This window comes from Pleurodeles waltl, chromosome 8 (assembly GCF_031143425.1).
Source record: "Pleurodeles waltl isolate 20211129_DDA chromosome 8, aPleWal1.hap1.20221129, whole genome shotgun sequence".
Lineage (NCBI taxonomy): Eukaryota > Metazoa > Chordata > Amphibia > Caudata > Salamandridae > Pleurodeles > Pleurodeles waltl.
Window position 1 is genome coordinate 1,414,245,632 of NC_090447.1, and position 20,229 is coordinate 1,414,265,860.

Consider the following 20,229-nt stretch of genomic DNA (forward strand, 5'->3'; position numbering starts at 1 on the left):
CTTGAAAGAACTGTAACTACAACTTCTGAATTTCTATGGTTTTGTACAAGTAAATTCAGAACCTAACTATAACCTCCCTGTAACTTTCTTTTTTTTTCCAGTGAATTTCTATGTTTGTTTTTAACATAAAGTGCATGCCTTTGCCTGTGTGCAGTAGGAGTTGCCCACAAGGGCTGGCCTGCAACCACTCCCTGAGGCCAAACCCCCCATAACCACCCAACTTAACCTTTCAGCGTGCATGGTGGAAGTTGGCTGCAGCCTCTTTGGGTGTGACAATATGAGTGAGAGGCTGTATCTGAGTGTGAGAGTGCCTACATCAGTGTTTTAGTGTGTGTGTCAGTATGTGTGTGGGTCTGTGAGTGGGTGCATGAGGGTCTCACGGGGCTGTGAGTAAGTGCATGAGGGTCTGAGTGGGAGTGTGAGTGGGTATGTGAGTATCTGATTGGGTCTGTGAGTGTCTGAGTGGTTCCGTGAGTGGGTGCCTGAGTGTCTGAGTGGGTGTGTGAGTGGAAGAAATTGATTAAAGAGAGACCGAGAGAGAAGGAAAGTGAGAGGGAGAGAGATAGAGAGATTTTTAGGCTTTGATGTCTGATATACGGGGATATTTGTGTACAATTTTAAAAAAAGTATATGTAATTTTAAAAAAATATAATAATTTGCGCTTTATTAAAAAAAAAAAAGTGGGAAACGAGTCAAGCTGGACTCGAACCCTCAATGCTCAGTGTGAAGGTCCACGACCTTCAAACTGAGCTATTGCTTTTGTTTTTTATCTCATTTTGTTTAGCCCTTTATGGGCTATCTGGAACCGCAAGGGAGCCCTAAAGGGATCCCCAATGGACCCTACATATTTATTTATTCATGTATCATTAAAAATCTGTTGAACAAAATGCCCTTTATGGGCTATCTGGCACTGCAGGGCAAGCCTTAAGACTTCCCTTGCAGTGCCATTGCTTCAGGAAGCACAGAGCTGCTTTAACAGCTGCTCCGTGGTTGCTGAAGTATTTCATCTCTGTCTCCTGCAGGGGACAGAGATGAAAGCTCCGCTGTTTGATAGCGGGACCTGCTTAACAGGTCCCACTGCCAAACAGTGGAGTGTTTGCTGTGGCTTGGCTGCAGCTTCAGAGCTGCAGCCAAGGCACAGCAATCAGCTATGCCAGGGGGGTGGGCACCCTGGGACATGGCAGGAGCTGGCCCTGGGGGGTGTTGGTTCCCAGGGCCATCTGTGGCTACACAACCCCTCCAACGTGAAGATATCCCCATGGAGGATGTGGTCCCCTAGGCTAAGTTATAGTTACTTGAAAGAACTCTAACTAAAACTGTTTTTTTTCAGTGAATTTCTATGTTTTTTTAATGTAATTTTAATTACTATATGTCAATCCAACCACCGCCGTGCACAGCCTTTGGCGTGTGCAGTGAAAGTTGGTTGAAGAGCCTGCAGCCAGCCACTATAACCATCCAACCCTGCATCGCGCACGGCTGTGCACTGCGGGTGTAGGCACAGGGCCTGGCCTTTGGCCCGGCCCTGCGGCCAAGCCCCTATAACCACCCAACCATGTGCCACACAAAGCTTTTGGAGAGAGTGAGAGGGAGAGACATAGAGAGCTTTTTAGGGTTTAAAAAATGACATTCTTAGAATGAGATATTTCCAGACAGGTTAAAAAAATATTATGTCAATTAAAAAGAGTGAGATCACTTTTCAGTATGCACCTAAATATTTTTGCAGTTGAAGAGAAACCAAGACAAGAAATAACCACAGACTCACCTAGACTGGAACCTTCAGTGTGTGGGTCTAAGACCTTAACCACTAGGCCAGAGGTGAACGTTTACCAGACTTACCTATGATAATCAACCCACAGATTTTGATGGGAAAAATACTTCAATGCTCCATTACTAGAAATGTTTAACACTCAAAAAATAAACAGACTCACTGCCATGAGATAATAGCATTTGAACTTTCAACCTACTGAGTGACAGTTCAAGCGCTTTATTATTAGACCAAAAGTGTCCCTGGTCTGATGTTCATCAAAACATAACTATACCATTAGAATCAAACATGTTGCCAGTGTTACACTTTGAAGTTATTGCAAGGAGAGACCACTGCAAAAACAATCTCTCTTTCTGTCTTCCATCCCTTTATGGGATGGAAGAGGGAGTGCCAGGACAGCGAAGGGAACCTCAAGGTCTCTGCAGTGCAAGCCGGCTCTCAGTGTCCTGAGGGAGCCAGCATTGCTCCCACAAGCAGTAAGATGCTTGAAATAGCAGCTCCCTGCTTGCAGGAGACATATTTTTATCTATTTTCCTGCATGCATATTTCCAAGCAGGAAAATTGGATGAAAACTCTGCTGTCTGCAAGCAAGAGCTGTTTGACAGCTCCCGCTTGCAGAAAGCGGAGTTATATTTGCTTTTGTTTGATGAGAGCTGTCAGCTCCCACCAAGCAAAAGCAAACCTCTATGTCCTGGTTCTGGGCACACTGGGACATAGCAGAGAAAGCCCTGGGGGGTGGCTGTCCCCAGGGCCATGTAAGGCTCCATGAGGCTTCCAATGCTGTATTTGCCCCAGGGAGGTGGTGGTCCCCGGGGCCAGGGTCCAAAACGGACCCCCTTCATTCTTTTTATTTTAGCCCTGAGGAGGTGGTGGTCTCTGGGGCTGCGGGGGAGGCCATAGGGCCTCTTCTGATTTAAAAACATTGTTTTGCCCCGGAGGGGTGGCAGTTCCTGGTGCTGCAGAGAGTCATGTGGATTCATATTTAATTTAACCCCGGGGAGGTGGCAGTCCCCAAGGCTCTGGGAGAGGCCATAGGTCCTCCCCTATATTGAAACATTGTTTTGCCCAAGAGAGGTGGCAGTCCCCGGGGCTGCCTGGGGGAGGGGGTGCACGGTCCCCCCACATTATTCTTTCTGATTGCCTCAGGGAGGTAGCAGTCCCTGGGGCTAATAGAAGCTCTAGGATGGAGGCCTTGTGTGCCCCCTTCCTTTTTCAGTGCCTCCAGGACCTGGCCTACCCAGGGGCTTCATTAGAACAAGTGTGGGAGGCCGTACTGTTTTTTTCTTTTTTTAAATTTTCACCAGAGCCAGGATTCCGTGGCGACTCGCAGCAAAAATTAAGAAAACATGCTGCACCAGAGCTGAGAGGTCAGGGTGTCCCTACCCTTTTTCCTATTTTTCACCTTTTTTCTGACAATTGGCTGAAGATTCATCAAACAACGCCAACGTTATTACCAAAACAAAAAACGATGTTTCTATAGAAACTAGGTCCTAACTATAACTACCTAGTGGCAACGGGCACTAGGTTTTATGGTACATACAATATATATACCATACTATATACTATGGCCCTCATTACAACCCTGGCGGTCAGTGATAAAGCAGCAGTAATACTGCCAACAGGCCGGCGGTAATAAAAATGGAATCACGACCACGGCGGAAACCGCCAACACAGACAGCCACTTTAACATTCCGACCGCCATGGCGGTAGCAACAAACACCACAGCGGTAATCGCCAGCAGGCAGGCGAAAGACAATGTACCGCCCACACTATTACAAGGCACCAATCCGCCAGCTTTTCCGGGGCGGTACCAACGCCATCAAAAGCACGGAGGAAACAGTCTTTGGAACGGAAACCACTCACCTCACGATACCAAACGAGGAACCAGGACGCCATGGAGCCCGAACTACAGGTCCTACCCATGTTGGTCTACCTCCTCATCTACCAGGAACATCAAAGATGGCGGCGACAACCACGGTGAGTACTGCACCTAGCACACAGGGGAGGGGGACAGGAAAAAGAGAGTGACACACACACACACGCAACATCCCCCACCCCCACCCTCACCCGCAACACCATACACACAAATACATGCATCAACATTACATATACACCCTGTAACCCCCTGGAAGAACGCAAGGACCAAATGAAATTATTGTAATGAGTGTATTAATAGAAAAATCAGATATACCAAGATAACTAAATGATCAGTATATACAAATATTTACAGCAAGTGCACAAGTCTGTATACTGTTCCATGAAATGTCTGTGGACCAGTGGTCCCAAAAAGCATGAGCAAAGCCCACACATGACACCTGCCTCAAAACGGAGAGCACACTGCAGGGGCATCAGGTCGAAAAAAACACAGGCATCTCAGCGGGAAGGGGAGGGGGGGCACCTCAGCCGGATGATGGAACAACGCCACAGCTCCTCGAGGGGGCTCCATGCCCACTGCCTGGTCCTAGGGAGCGCAAAGCCACAGTCTCTCAAGTGGGTCCACTGCCCACTGCCTGGTCCTGGTGAGTGCAAAGCCACAGTCTCTCAAGTGGGTGGTTTGCCCACTGCTTGGTCCTGGGGAGTGCAAAACCACAGTCTCTCAAGTGGGTGGGTTGACCACTGGTTCTGGAGGGGGCTTGGTGCCCAGAGTGCTTCATCCTGCCAAGGACTGGGGTAGTGGATGCTGTTCTCCGCTGGTTCTGGAGTGGGCTTGGTGCCCAGAGTGCTTCATCCTGCCTAGGACTGGGGTAGTGGATGCTGTTCTCCACTGGCTCTGGAGGGGGCTTGGTGCCCAGTGATGCTGCACCTGGGGTGTGGCAGTTCCCATTCCCTCACCTGGGTATCTGAGCCACGAGATTTTCAGGGAACAAGTAGCATGATACTCCGTGGAGGCAGAGACACACTCCACCCTGCGGCGACTTAGCCTGCCAATTGCTGGTAGTGCCAGGTCTGGTTGTGGTGCCTCATGTAGTGTGTGCAGGGTCCAGGACGTCTCCAGCAGCCTCGGATGGCTACCCACTGGGGATGCTGCTGCTGTCCGCTGTAGTGGAACTGGCTGGACATGTCCCGGGGGCAGGTGGGAGTGGCTGCGGCAGTGCCTGCGGCGGAGATGCTGCCGGTGATGCAGGTGTCTGCACTTGTGGAGGGAGACACCAGGCCGTCTCCTGCAGTCTTGGAAGGGTGCCCACTGGGGATGATGCTGGTCACTGTAGTAGAGGCAGCAGATGTGCATGTGTGTCAACATCAGGACAGTGCGCGCTCTACGGGCAACTAAAATGCAAAAACCCAACCTTTATGCAAGGACCTAATTCATGCAATGTATTTATATGCAGTATGTTAACCTTTTGCTTTGCAGACTTTAACCTTGAAAAACACTATTAATGATGTTTGCAACAACTGTTCATTTGCAATGTATTGCTGCAGGCTTACTGAGTGTGTAGGGTGTGGTCCCTTTCTAGGACCTTCTAGAAGCTTTCCCTGCAGCATGACTGGGTGTGGTTTCTAGGCTGGGCCAGACTCTATATAAGGGAGCCAGTCCAGCTCCACGTGCTCACTATTCAGAGGTCCCAGTGCAGAGCAGCAGCAACTTCATGAGCTCCTGTTCCGGAGGCCTACTTTGATCTTCCAGGCCTTGCCCTTCATTTGTATTGGTGATCCTTTATCAGGGCGGTAAGACAGAGATCGGGCTGGGCCCCCGATTCCATTTTCAAAGGCATTCGAGTTCATGGGACTAATTTTCATATTGGGAGATTTTTCCTTGTGTGTGTGAATGTACTCTTGGTTTCTGGCGTTTACATGTTGAGTATCGAATCGGCAAGACGCGCAATTCATTTCTAGCATTTGACTTTTGAGATTTGGGTCGGCAACAGTGTGCGCGACCATTTCTAGGCATTTGCATGTTGGTATTCGAATCGGCAAGACGCGCGATTCATTTTTCGTGTTTAACTCTTGATACTCATTGTGCACTACCATTTCTTGGCAGTTACATGGTGGCGATCGAATCGGCAAGACGCGCGATTCATTCCTTGTGTTTAACTCTTGATACTCATCGTGCGCTACCATTTCTTGGCAGTTACATGGTGGCAATTGAATCGGCAAGACGCCCAATTAATTCCTTGTGTTTAACTCTTGACACTCATTGTGCGCAACCATTTCTTTGCATTTACATGGTGGCGTTCGAAACGGCAAGACGCACAATTCGTTTTCCTTGCATTTAACTCTTGATACGCATTGTGCGCAAGCATTTCTTGGCATTTATATAGTGACACTCGAATCGGCAAGACGTGCGATTCATTCATCATTTAACTCTTGATATTCATTGTGCGCAACCATTTCATGGCATTGCATATACTTGTTGGAATCGACAGTGTGCGCGATTCATTTCCTGCATTTAAACCTAGGAGTACAGACCGCTTACAATGTGCGCGATCATGGTATGACAGTTAAAACTTTGATGTGTAGTGTTTCCCCAAGTGCACACAACTATCCAGGGCTTTTGAATTTTCTGCAAAGGTGTTAAATTCAAAACGTTACATTATATGTGCATATTAAGTTCTTAGTACAATTCCTATTGTTTTCTAGGGAATGTTCAGATTACTTTTTATCCTCATGTAGAAAGACAATGTTTGTTCTGGAAACATAATTCTAGAAGGTTCTTATATTTCTAGACAATATGAGGCATTTCATGAAAAGTTCATATGAGAACTTGTATTAACCATTCTTGATTATCTTCCCAGGTACCCAGACGTTTTGAGGCCTAGTAATAGTCCTTTCTTAAGTTATCCATTGTTACAGTATGACAATGCTTAGAATCATAGTCTAGTGAAAAGCAATGTGATAAAGTCTTGATATTGTGTGGTTTAACCTTTTGCTTCCTACAGGTCTCCTTCCCATCTGTTCCCTTCCTAATCCCCTTTTCCCCACTTGGACTCTCTTAGACTCTGTGACATTCTAATCAGAGTATTGGAGCTGTCTTGTGGTGGATATGTTGGGAACGTGCGCAGACCTCGAGGATCTAGTCTCTCTGACAGAATAGTGAGCCCATGAATTAATTATCCTCCTGGTTTGCGTGTGTTCTCAGCACGGCCACATTAGAGGAGCTAGTCAAGGTTATCACGTAGCTCCAAGCTGAGGTAGTGTCATCAAAGGTTATAGCAGCCAGCCTAGCTGAAAGAGTGAGTCAGTTGCAGGAAAGGGTACTAAAGAAGGAACAAAGGCCCTCATTACAACATTGGCAGTAAAAGCTGCTTACCACCGTGCAGAAGACCGCCAACACACCGCTGTGGCCGTGGAAATCTGCCACAGCTAGTATGACCCACATCCCGAAATCCGACAAAATTCAGACACCCACACAAGTCCGCCACACCAAAGGTTAGTGATAAACTGGCGAAAACAAAACAGACACTGTCACGCCAACAGAAATATGTCCATTCTATCACGACCCACGAATCCATGCAGCGGTCTTTCAACCGCGGTATTCCATTGGCGGTACACACCGCCGCGCTCAAAATACACACACATCTCCAAAACACCACCACATTGGACAATTCGAAAGACACACACCTGAGACACATACACACACCACTCCCACACACTCAATACTATATAAAACACACACCCACATCACCCACAAACCCCTACGACAACAATTGAGAACGAAGCACAGAGAGAGACACCACCATCCACAAACTAGCAGCCACAGACACTCAACACCATCACCCACACAACTTCCACGCATAAAACACCACACACCACTACATATCACCACACTTATCACCACATACACCACCCCACACATCACCTACACCACCCCATGGCACGGCAAAGACACCCCAGGTTCTTGGAGGAGCAGCTCAGGGTCATGGTGGAGGAAATCGTACGGGTAGAGCCAATGCTATTTGGATCACAGGTGCAGCACACCTACATAGCTAGGAAGATGGAGCTATAGCGAAGAATAGTCGACAGGGTCAACGCAGTGGGACAGCACCCAAGAAATCGGGACGACATCAGGAAGAGGTGGAACGACCTACGGGGGAAGGTGAGTTTCCAGACACAACATCTTGGTACAGCGGACTGGCGGCGGACACCCACCTCCTCCCCCACAACTAACAACATGGGAGGAGCAGGTCTTGACTATTCTGTATCCTGAGGGCCTCGCAGGAGTCGGTGGAGGAATGGATTCTGGTAAGTCAAATCTTAACTATCATATCCCCTACCCTACCTGCATGCTATCGCATACACCCACCCTCGCCCCCACCCCTATCACTCCAACTCCTCACATATGTACTAATAACACAAACCACCCATCCCAACACCAAGCCCTGCATGCAAAAACAAAGCATGGACACCCATCACTAAAGCATGCCCACTGCACATACCCATAACACCCCCCTCAACCATCATCACACAAGCCCACACACAGTAATGCTAGCACTGGGGTACACGCTCACCCACCCATTGCACACCATGAAACACACAGATGCAATAATCATGTCTTTCCACCCCTGCAGGACCACTACCCAACGTCACCAGACAGGAGGGTCCAGACATCTCCACCCCACCCACAGAAGAGGCCCACACGATGACAGCAGCTCTGTCCACCTGGATCTAGATGACCAGCCCGGACTATCGTGGGCCTCGGGATAGTCGTTTCCCCTCACACAGGCACAGCCCACCACAGACCTTCCACCCTCTGGTAACACCAGCACAGCACCCACCCAGCGGGCACATACCTCCGCCCCATGGCACGTCAATCAGCTGTGTGTCCACCACTACAGGGAACCCAGGATAACCCACCACCTCAACAACAACAGGGACCTGGGGGCAGTGGTAGTGGGCACACGTTCCAGGGGACGGAGGCACAGGAACACAGGGGAACTGGGAGGGCTGCTGTGCGACAGGGGGCGGACAGGCCTAGGGAACCCACTCTCCAGGAGGCCCTCTCCTCCATCATGGGAGCATACCACCACTCCCAGGAGACGATGGCAACGGTACTGGGCAAGCTTCAGGACACCCAGCGGCTGCAGGAGGAACAGTATTTGGGGTTCAGGGAGGAACTCAGAACCATCAGCTCCGCCCTGGGCACCATCGTAGGGGTGCTGAAGGAGATACTGAACACCAGGAGGGACACTGTGGCACTACAAGGGGCCCCTGACACTAGCCTGGACGATGAACTGCCCACCACCTCCACCGGCGCTAGTGGACAGGAGTCACCGCCACAGGACCACCACACCAGCACCCCCTCCCCCTGCAGACGGAGAACCACCCCGCAAGCGGTCCCTGAGAACCAGGAACAAGACAGAGCACTATGCCAGGACCCCCGCCAAGAAATAAGACCACCCTGATTGTCATCCTACTGTCCCACTTTGTAACCCTGTCCATATTGGAACTGCCTCAGCTCCACTTCCTATGCCCAGATGGGCAATGCACCTGTGAGACTAATAGACTGGACTCTGCCATGGACATTCCTCCACCATCACCCCTCACCATTTTACATCCCCCCTCCAATATTTAGAACTGCAATAAACACCCTTGAAGCACAAAACAATCTGGAGTCAGTCTGTGATTTTGAAAATGTGTATTAGCAATGACTGTGACAAAATGCGTTCTCAAATGTAATGTCAACATACCTATGTCACACATCTCAAGTCCATGATGAATCTAAGCAGATGACACACGTTGGAAACCACACCTGTGAAACCGTAATGGAAATGTACAACTCAGTTACCATATACTGGTTGAAATCGACAGACAGGATAGAGGTAGAAGTGTGAAAGTACTTGTAGTAGGCAGGAATGTATTATCACCTGTGTGTCACTGGAAATATTGCTGGATAACTGAGTCCCTGTTGTCAATGTCTTCTTCCTCTGCTTCCTCCTCATCACTGTCCACAGGCTCCACAGCTGCCACAACACCGTCATCTGGACCATCCTCCTGCAGAAAAGGCACCTGTCATCGCAAAGCCAAATTGTGAAGCATACAGCAGGCCACAATGATCTGGCACACCTTCCTTGGTGAGTAGAATAGGGAACCACCTGTCATATGGAGGCACCTGAACCTGGCCTTCAGGAGGCCGAAGATGCGTTCGATCACCCTCCTAGTCCGCCCATGGGCCTCATTGTAGCGGTCCTCTGCCCTGGTCCTGGGATTCCTCACTGGGGTCAGTAGCCATGACAGGTTGGGGTAACCAGAGTCCCCTAATAGCCACACACGGTGCCTCTGGAGTTGACCCATCACATTAGGGATGCTGCTATTCCGCAGGATGTAGGCGTCATGCACTGAGCCAGGGAACATAGCATTTACCTGGGAGATGTACTGGTCTGCCAAACATACCATCTGTACATTCATCGAATGATAACTCTTCCGGTTCCTGTACACCTGTTCACTCCTGTGGGGGGGACCAGAGCTACATGGGTCCCATCAATGGCACCTATGATGTTGGGGATATGTCCAAGGGCATAGAAGTCACCTTTCACTGTAGGCAAATCCTCCACCTGAGGGAAAACCATGTAGCTCCGTGTGTGTTTCAGCAGGGCAGACAACACTCTGGACAACACGTTAGAGAACATTGGCTGGGACATCCCTGATGCCATGGCCACTGTTGTTTGAAAAGACCCACTGGCCAGGAAATGTAGTACAGACAGGACCTGCACTAGAGGGGGTATCCCTGTGGGATGGCGGATAGCTGACATCAGGTCTGGCTCCAACTGGGCACACAGTTCCAGGAATGTTGCACAATCAAGTCTGTATGCGATTATGATGTGTCTCTCTTCCATTGTCAACAGGTCCACCAGGGGTCTGTACACCGGAGGATGCCGCCATCTGATCACCTGCCCCAGCAGACGTGCCTATGGAGGAGAACAGCGAGCAGAGAGTCATCCAACACTGAGGTATCACAATGTGTTATTTGTCAAAACATTAATAATCCGCTATGTGCTGGTATCTGTCTGTATTCCCGGCCTAGATAGGTGTGACGCAGTTTTTTTCCATGCCATGTGGCCCCCTGAAATGGCGGCTGCCTGACCTGTAAGGTGGGACAAGGGGACATGAGGTAACTGCACTGGCGTTGTACACTGTCGCGGTGCGCGGTCGAAGACCGCGGCGCAATTCTGCATTGGTTAACATTGGGCCCTATGGGTCCCAGGAGCCAATGACGATGTACGCCGGTGGTGACGGTACGCACCGCCGCGGACGTGACCGCCATTTTCTGTCTGTCCACTCACTTGATACCTGACCTTCAACAGGAGAGGACCTACACTGCAAGTGCTGCTGTGACCTGTGTCTGGAAGCGACGATGGCTACAGTGTCTGGGGAAAGGGCCCCTTCCTTCACTCCGGAGGAGTTGGAGAAACTAATGGATGGGGTCCTCCCCCAGTACACGCAACTGTACGGTCCTCCAGACAAACAGGTGAGTACACTGTGAGCATGCTGCATGGGCAATGCCTGCTTTGAGTGGTGTGGATGGAAGATACATGGGGGGCTGAGGCCTGCATGTGCAGATGGTGAGTGTATGTGTGTCAGGGCATAGGTGGGAACTGGTGGGCAATGACTATGACGGTCCGGACGGGTGAGTAATTTCCTTTCCCCCTGTACCATTCCTCTAGGTCAGCGCCCACCAGAAGAAGGGTATTTGGCATGTCATCGATACGGACGTCCAGACCCTCGGGGTCCACCACAGACGGAGCACCCACTGCAGTAAAAGATAGGAGGACCTGCGCCACTGGAGTAAGAAGACGGCAGAGGCCCAGCTGGGGATGGCCTCCCACCGTGGAAGGGGTGCCTGTCACACCATGACCCCCCCCTGATGTCCCGGATCCTGGCGGTGGCGTATCCGGAGTTGGATAGGCGCTTGAGGGCATCACAGCAGCCACAAGGGGGTGAGTACACTCTCATTCAGCTGACTCTGCACGCATAACGAGGCGTCTGGGTGAGGGAGGTGGGCAGTGGGTTCCCCTAGCCGAGGCCGAACTTGGTAGGCAATGTCCTTTGGCAGGCAGGCTATGTGGCACCCCAACCCCACTAGTGGTAAGAGCCATCTACACCTAGTCAGGCTCCTGTGACTTCCAGGTGTGCAGCAATTGGGCTTAGGCCTCGTACCCCATGGGCATGTGAATTTGCTTGGAACTGTTAGTGCATGGCATAGTGCAGAGGGCTGCTCCATGTGTGTTGTGTCCGCCAACGGTAGTGGTGTTGCATGCACTGAACATGTTTTTCTTCTGTCTTTCTCCCCCTTTTTGTGGTCTCCCTGTTCTTGTGTGCAATATCATCATCAGGTGGAGGAGCATTGTGACCGGAGCAGGGGGGGAGCAGCAACCCACTTGGCCCTGGAGGGTGAAGCAACGGAGTCTGAAACCACCAGTGGGACGGAGGGCAAGGGGAGCTCCACGGCAGGGACAGGAGCAGGCACCAGTGACAGCGACTCCTCCTATGATGGGAGCTCCCTTTTGGTGGCGGGCACCTCTGTGCCCACCGTATCAACAGGTACAGCTGCCACCCCCCTTACCAGCACCGCCTTCCCAGCAGCCCCTCAGTGTGTGTCCCGTGCCTGCTCACCCAGGAGGGTGGGCATCTCCTTCACCCCAGGCACATCAGACCCTGCCCCAGTCAGCCCTGCTGCCCTCAGTGAGGAGGCTATTGACCTCCTGAGATCCCTCACTGTTGGGCAGTCTACCATTTTGAATGCCATCAAGGGTGTTGAGAGGCATTTGCAACAAACAAATGCATACCTGAAGGGCATTCATTCTGGGCAGGCGGCCCAACAGAGAGCATTTCAGGCTCTGGCCTCAGCACTGATGGCAGCCATTGTCCCTGTGTCCAGCTTCCCCCCTCCAACTTCCTCCACCCACACCCAATCCCCTGTACCTCAGCCTATCCCAAGCACACCATCAGACCAGCATGCACACACATCAACACACAAGAGTGGCTCAGGCAAACATAAGAACCACACATCCCACAGGCACTTACACAAGTACCATCACCATGCAGACACACCAACATCCACTGTCTCCACTGTGTCCCCCCCTCCACGTCCTCCTCCTCCTCCTCCCTCCCTATCTCGTCTCCACTCACACCTGCATGCCCCTCACCACACACCACTCCCATGCAATCACCACCCCCACTACCATTCACACATCCTCTGTGTCCTCTCCCAGTGTGCCTGTGAGCTCTCCTCCCAAACTACACAAGCGCAGACACCCAATAACCCACCCACCCAACAGCCATCCACCCAACAGCCATCCACCTCACAACAGCCTCCGGCCCATGCACCTTCACCCAAATTCAGCAGACGTACACCTCCTACAACCACTACATCTTCCTCCACTCCCAAACCCCCTCCATCTTCCCGTCCCAGTGTGTCTAAAAAACGTTTCCTGGCAAACCTTGACCTCTTCCCTTCACCTTCCCCCCCGTCCTTCTCCTGGGTACAGGCTTTCCAGGTCCCAGCCCAGCACCTCAGCCACCAAATCCCCAGGCACAGTGGTGCCTGCAACTGCGGGGTCATCGAGTGCGCCACCAATCAGGGCTGCCAGTGTGTCATGTAGTGAGGGCAAGGACATTCTGCCACCTACCAAGGTGAAAAAGGTGCCCACATCCCGGAGGGAGAAGCCGAAACTACCAGCCACCAAGGGCTCAGCAAAAATAAAAGGGGATAGTGGCAAGACAACTGTGGCACCATCAAAGGTGGGGAAGGGCCAAAAGCAGAAGAGCAGGTCAGGAGAGGGCATGGTGGCAGCGACTGAGGGGCCAGTGTCACAACTTCTGTCCACGACCACACCAACCTGTACGGCGGCGAACACCGCTAGCTGCCCCACCAACACAACCGCCACCTGCACCGCCACCGGCACATCTACAGCCTCAGCGACAGTCCCCAGCCTCTTCCCCAGTGGGCAGCCGTCTGAGGTTGCAGGAGACGTCCCACTTTGTCCCTCAGCAGGTGCTGACCCATGCACCGGCGTCAGCACCGCCGCCACAGACACCGCCTCAAGCTCCGTCGCCACAGACACCGCCGCAAGCACCGCTGCCACAGACACCGCCGCAAGCACCGCCACCGGCCCGCGACGTAATCGGACAGTGGCACCACCGCTGACATGTCTACCATCCCCAGTGGTCAGTCGACCGAGGCTGGAGGAGAGTTCCTGGACCCTGGGCAGCTTCCATGAGGCATGACTTTCAACACTGTTTGCATCTGCAGGTGGAAGGCGAAGCCGCAGCAGTGTGGGGTATGTCTCTGCCTCCATGGCGTATCATGCTACCTGAACCTCGCCAATCTCGTGGCACACACACCCAGGTGAGGGAATTGTACCGGCCACACTGCACGTGGAGCACTCTGGGCACCAGGCCCCCTCCAGAACCAGTGGAGAGATACATCCACTACATCAGTCCTTGGCAGGATGAAGCACTCTGGGCACCAAGCCCCCTCCAGAACCAGTGGAGAGATACATCCACTACCTCAGTCCTTGGCAGGATGAAGCACTCTGGGAACTATGCCCCCTCCAGAACCAGTGGAGAGATACATCCACTACCTCAGTCCTTGGCAGGATGAAGCACTCTGGGAACACTGCCCCCTCCAGAACCAGTGGCGAGATACATCCACTACCTCAGTCCTTGGCAGGATGAAGCACTTTGGGCACCAGGCCCCCTCCAGAACCAGTGGAGAAATACATCCACTACCTCAGTCCTTGGCAGGATGAAGCACTCTGGGCACCAGGCCCCCTCCAGAACCAGTGGAGACTGTTATCCACTTGAAAGACTGTGGCTTTGCACTCCCCAGGATAAAGCAGTGGGCAAACCACCCACTGGAAAGACTTAAGAGACTGTTGTTTTGCGCTCTCCAGGATAAAGCAGTGGACAAACCACCTACTTGAGAGACTTGAGAGACTGTGGCTTTGCACTCCCCAGGATAAAGCAGTGGGCAAACCACCCACTGGAGAGACTTGTGAGACTGTGGCTTTGCACTCCCCAGGATACAGCAATGGGCATGGAGTCCCCTCGTGCAGCTGTGGTGTCGTGATTTCATCTGGTTGAGGTGCCCCCCCTTCCCCTCCCCCTGTGGTGCCTGTATATTTTCAGTCTGATGCCCCAGCAGTGTTCTCTCCGTTTCCAGTCAGGTATCTAGTGTGGGCTTCTCCCATGCATTTTGGGCCCAGTGGTCCACGGACAATGATTGGTACACTATCCAGACTTGTATAGTTGGTGTACATATTTGTATATACTGAATTTTGAATATCTGATTTTTCATGATTACAATCGTTACAATCATTTAATTTTTCCTTGCGTTCTTCCTGGGGGTGGGAGGGTGTATATGTAATGTTGCTGTATGTATTTGTGTGTATGTTGTTGTGGGTGAGGGTGGGGGTGGGGGTATTGCGTGTTGCGTGTGTGTGTGTGTCACTCTCTTTTCCCATCCTCCCCTGTGTTGTGGGTGCAGTACTCACCGTGGTCGTCGCCGCAGCCGCCATTCTTACTCCTGGTAGATGAGAAGATACACCAACATCGGTACCACCTGTAGTTCGGGCTCCATAACATCCTGTTCCTCATTGGGTGTCAAGAGGTGAGTGTTTTCCCTTCTGTGTACTGTTTCCGCCGTGCTTTTGATCGCGTTGGTTCCGCCCCGGAAACTGTGGCGGATAGGCGTCTTCAAATACAATGGGCGGTACTTTGTCTTCCGCCTGTCTGTTGGTTGTGACCGCCGCAGTGTTTGTTTCTACCAGCGTGGCAGTCGGAGTGTTAAAGTAGCTGTCTATGTTGGCGGTTACCGCCATGGTCGTTATTCCATATTTTTTTTCGCCGGACTGTTGGCGGTATTACCGCCGCTTTAACACCGACCGCCAGGGTTGTAATGAGGGCCTTAATGACACTTCCATCTGACAGTATCATAATAATTTCCCTGTAGCTACATGTTCTGTTGTTGAAGGATGAGGTGGGGGACTGGAGCACAACTGTGAACTGCAGTCTAGTTTTTAACTGTACACCTGGCTGAATAGAGACATAGCTCCACTTAATAATTACACATTATTATGATGAATTGAGGAGAACGTTATTCAAACCAATATTGATAAATATGTTTTGGCAAAGCCAACAGGTTGAGCTTTTGACATATTAGATTTGAAGCAAAAACAAAAGCAAGAGAGAGAGAAAGAAAAGGTGCAATATGTCCATTGATGGTGGGTGCATCATTCCCTAACCGCATAGATAATGACGTATGCACACGTATTCACCACTGAGGATGGGCATGCCTATGGAATGAAGTAGGTGCCCTTATCTTCTTTTATTTATTTACTCATCCAAAATGGCGGACACCACTTTGATCTGTAACTTTAAAAAAATGAACTATTACTTGCAGAAAAGTGCTTCCTGGAATGAGAAACAGCCCAGCAGCAAATGGCAGCTGCTGGGTCCTCCAAAAAAAACGTAGAATTATTGAAAAGGCGGCAAATCGTGGCTGAGGAAAAGAGGAGAGGATGAGGGATGCTGGTGGAAGAAAAGCAACAGGGGCTGTGCGAGGCCCTTGATGCTCGGCTCAGGGGAGAAAACAGTGAATTAAAATAAAAAAGAAAGCAATGGATGAGCCTGGGGGGATGAAGGAGCAACATGAAAGGAGCCAGAAGGGCAGGTATTTTGGGGTGGAAAAGCCAATTTATTTATAAGTGTACGCATAGGGATAAATTGTTCTATCATTCATATTACTGTATACTGCCATATTATTTTTGGCTTGGGTGAATACGTCATAGAACGATATCTTGCAGCAGCTTACATTTAGATGTGCCTCACTAAAACATCAGTTTACATAATCAATCTTTACATTTATAGTTGCTTTACAAAATCCAATGGAAAAAATGTTAAACGCTATCAATTAATGATTCCATTTCTTGTTCTTATATAGTCCTTATACTCTTTTAAAGGTGTGAAGCCCTTACTTCAGTGTCCTTATGTGCACTCAGTGGTAATTATTAAATCAGGATCGTCCTTCTTTTATTCTGATTTGTGAGAGTTCATTCAAATTCAGTTATTGCTTCTGAACTCCTGTGAGAAACTGGGCTGATTGCAGAAGCCCCCTAACTTTTTGCCTAAATTTTTTACTTTTTGCTGGTGTTTTCCTGACTCTGATAGTGCCCTGGGTACTGCTAACCAGTCCCAGGGCTTGTGCTATGTGTATGCAAATTAGGCTAATTATAATTGGCTATGTCAACCTAGTATATGGTAGGATTTGTAGGTTTAGGGACACCAGCATAGGTAGTGCACCCATAGGTGCACTGTTGAGGTGCCCAGTGTCATTTTAAAGGCAGGCCTGGCTTGCCGGCTGCTTTTAAATGAAAGCTACTTGCAAATTCAACTTTGGAATTAAAAGTACTTCCAAAGTCTTAAGCGAACTTATTTTTACATATAAGTCACCTTTAAGGTATGCCCTAGGTGCCCCCAGGGTTGGGTGCAGTGTAACTAATAGCAGGGATCTTTAAAAATGTGTTTTATAAGCCCTGGTGATGAAAAATAGCCGAATTTGTTTTTCACGAGTTGTAGTGAATAGGCTCCATGGGCTAAAATGGGGAGACTTTATTTGAATTAATAAAGTCTCAAACTGATTGTTATAATAAATGCAACAACTTGCCAGTGTTGGATTTAATATAACCAGTTCAGGGAAAGAGTTTTAGAACTCTTCCTAAAAGTTACCAGTTTCAGCTCTGTAGTGCCCTTCTCTGATTGGCCAGCCTCTAGCTGCCTGAGGTATGAAGTGGCCTGGGCTGAACACAAAGTAAGTGCCTGGGGGAGGAGATCTGCCTCAGCAGATGGCGAAACAGGATGGGGGAGAGCAGCCAAACTGGTCTTCAAAGGAGGTAAGGGCATTTGGAGAAGCTCAGCACCTCCCCCATTTCATAAAAACCCAGACAGCCAGGTGCCCTCTTGATTAGATTAGGAGAGGGCAGGAGAGGGGTGTGTTAAGGATTTTTAGCCACACCAGTGGGTGGGCTCAGCCAGACCTAACCTCCAAAATTCAGTTTCTGCCATTTTGGATTTTTAAGGAATGTTGCTCCCTGGGATTGATTTTCGCCACACTTCCCAGGTTGTCCAAGGGGGTAGTGGCCTGCCTGTGATTGGGCAGTTGCCCCCCCCCGCTTTCCACCCCAGGAGCAATGATAAATATGGCAGAGCTGCACCCACACTTCAGATCGCTACAAGGAACAATGATAGAAGAAGAAGGACTGCCCTCCTGGACCCCTGACCTGCACCTGGAAACTGCACTCTGAAGGACTGCGCCAGCTGCACACTTGGGCTTCACCACTAAAAGGACTTAGCCTGTCTTCAACTGGTTCAAGAAAGGACTCCCTGCTTGCTAGAGGTGAAAAATAGCTAACGAGTGTGTCCCCTGAAGGAACTGACCAGCTGACCAGTGGCTAGTGGTCATTTTTGGACTTGAACCAGATGCATTCTGGGAGTTGGAGTCCTAACCTCAAGAAGCAACTCAGAGCTTCTGGAACCTTGGGGTGAGGTCCGAAAGGACCTTCAAAGACCTCCTGAAAGAAGATCCAGACATTTGGAGAAGTTTGGGGAACTTTTGGAAAAAATCTCCATAAAGAGACCAACCTGTTGTGGTGAGTCAAGCCAGCTTACCTCAACCGTGATCCGGCCTGACTTGCAGGTTCGTCCTGCTGAAAAGCTTCGGAGCCCCAGACTCATTAGGGGCTCCTGGAAGGGTGATCCGACAACCTTGCATCGAAATCGGCTTGCTGTGGAGGGTCGACCCACGTCGGAAGGAAAAAGCTCCCAAAAAGTGACAAAGTCAGAAAGTAAAAAGTTGACCTGGACTTCCTGCGCAGCATATCCGAGGAGGAGTCCAGGGGTGTCGGATCAAGATTTAGCTTTGGCCCAGATGAAGATTTCCGTCCTGAAAAATCGTCTAAGTCAGAAGGTAGAACTCTTCACCGAGGTCTCCTGCGATGTGTATCCAAAGAGGGCTCCAAGGAGGTCGGATAGGATTGGTAATTTCATCCTCTGACGAAAATCTTCAAGAAAAAGACTAAGCCAGAAGGTAAACTTTTGACCGAGGCCTCCCACTTGCTGTAGCCGAGCAGGGCTCCATTGTGCTCGACCTCAAACTTTGACTTTGCCTCGGTATAGTGAGACCAGATGAGCAGATTGTTGCTTTTAGTTTCTATGTGCTAGAAAACATTAATTCTTTAAAAATTCCTAGCTCCTGTTCCCCATAACTGATTTTAATCATTTTGGTGGTGTCATTATAAACATAAAAATATACTCTATTTTTATACATTGTTTTTGGATTTTTATTGTGTTTTGTGTTTTACTTATTTGCTGATTTTTAAATGCTTTACACACCGGTCTCCTAAATTAAGCCTTGTCACATGTTGCCAAGCTACAAGGGTTGAGATGGGTTTAATTGATTGAGACCTAACTAGACCTAAGTGGGGGTTAGTGGCCTATTGCCAGGTGTAGGTACTTTCGTGCCCTTACCAATAATCCACTTTCCAAGAACTCCTGAAAACATTGTTGACATGCTTCATCTTCTAATGTTCCATTGGCCTCTTCAAGACACACATGAACTGTATAGCCATAGTACCTTGTCAGATTGGACTCAGTGATGGTATGTTTACAGATAGGTCATATATTAATCATCTGTAACGTTCTCCACTGCTTGTCCTGCCAACAGCCTGTGTAGTCTTTTCTATTCATTTTGACCCGAGAAAAAACAAGTTCATTCCCTGGAGTATTCGGTGAAACAGACATTTTTCACAATAGGGCTCCCATGCTCAACAATCTTTTCATATGGACTGATAAGCTCAGAGGCTTGGTAGTTTGTAACATCCAGCTTTCTACCTGGCCACTCATGAAGGATAGAACTAGAAAACACATGGACTCCCACAGTGCTGAAAGATAAAGACAAAAGTAGTTCTCTGAATGTGAGCAGTGGAATGATACAAGTCATCCAAATAAAGAATGATAAAAAAGCTATGGTCTAGTGGAGGGGCAATCAGAAAAAGAAGGAATACCATTGAATTAGAAGTATATGAGAATGAAACACAAGCTAACCAATGGCAAACACTGGGCTGGCTCTAAGCCTACTGTATGTTTTTGGTATGGTCCACAAGAGGTCTTCTGCAAACAGATAACTTTAAGTTGCCTGCAGATAACACTGAACAAGAGTGCTTTTGCAAACACACTGCTAAAATCTGTCTGCAGGTGAGATCTTAAAACTAGCTTTTTAGACAAGACACAACTCAATAATGTATGTCAGGAGAAAACCATACCTACAAAAATCGTTCTCAGGGAGTTCATAGCTAGAGGAATTTGTTTAATAAAATCCCACCAGAAATGTGCAATTGTTGGAGAAAGGAAGAAACCCCAGTAAGTTAAATTTGTGTTTTGATAGAGGTGGATATATGTTGCAAATATTAAAATGTTGCAGAAAATATTCTGTAAAATATGTAATGGAAATCCCTGCATTAAAATACTGGTGA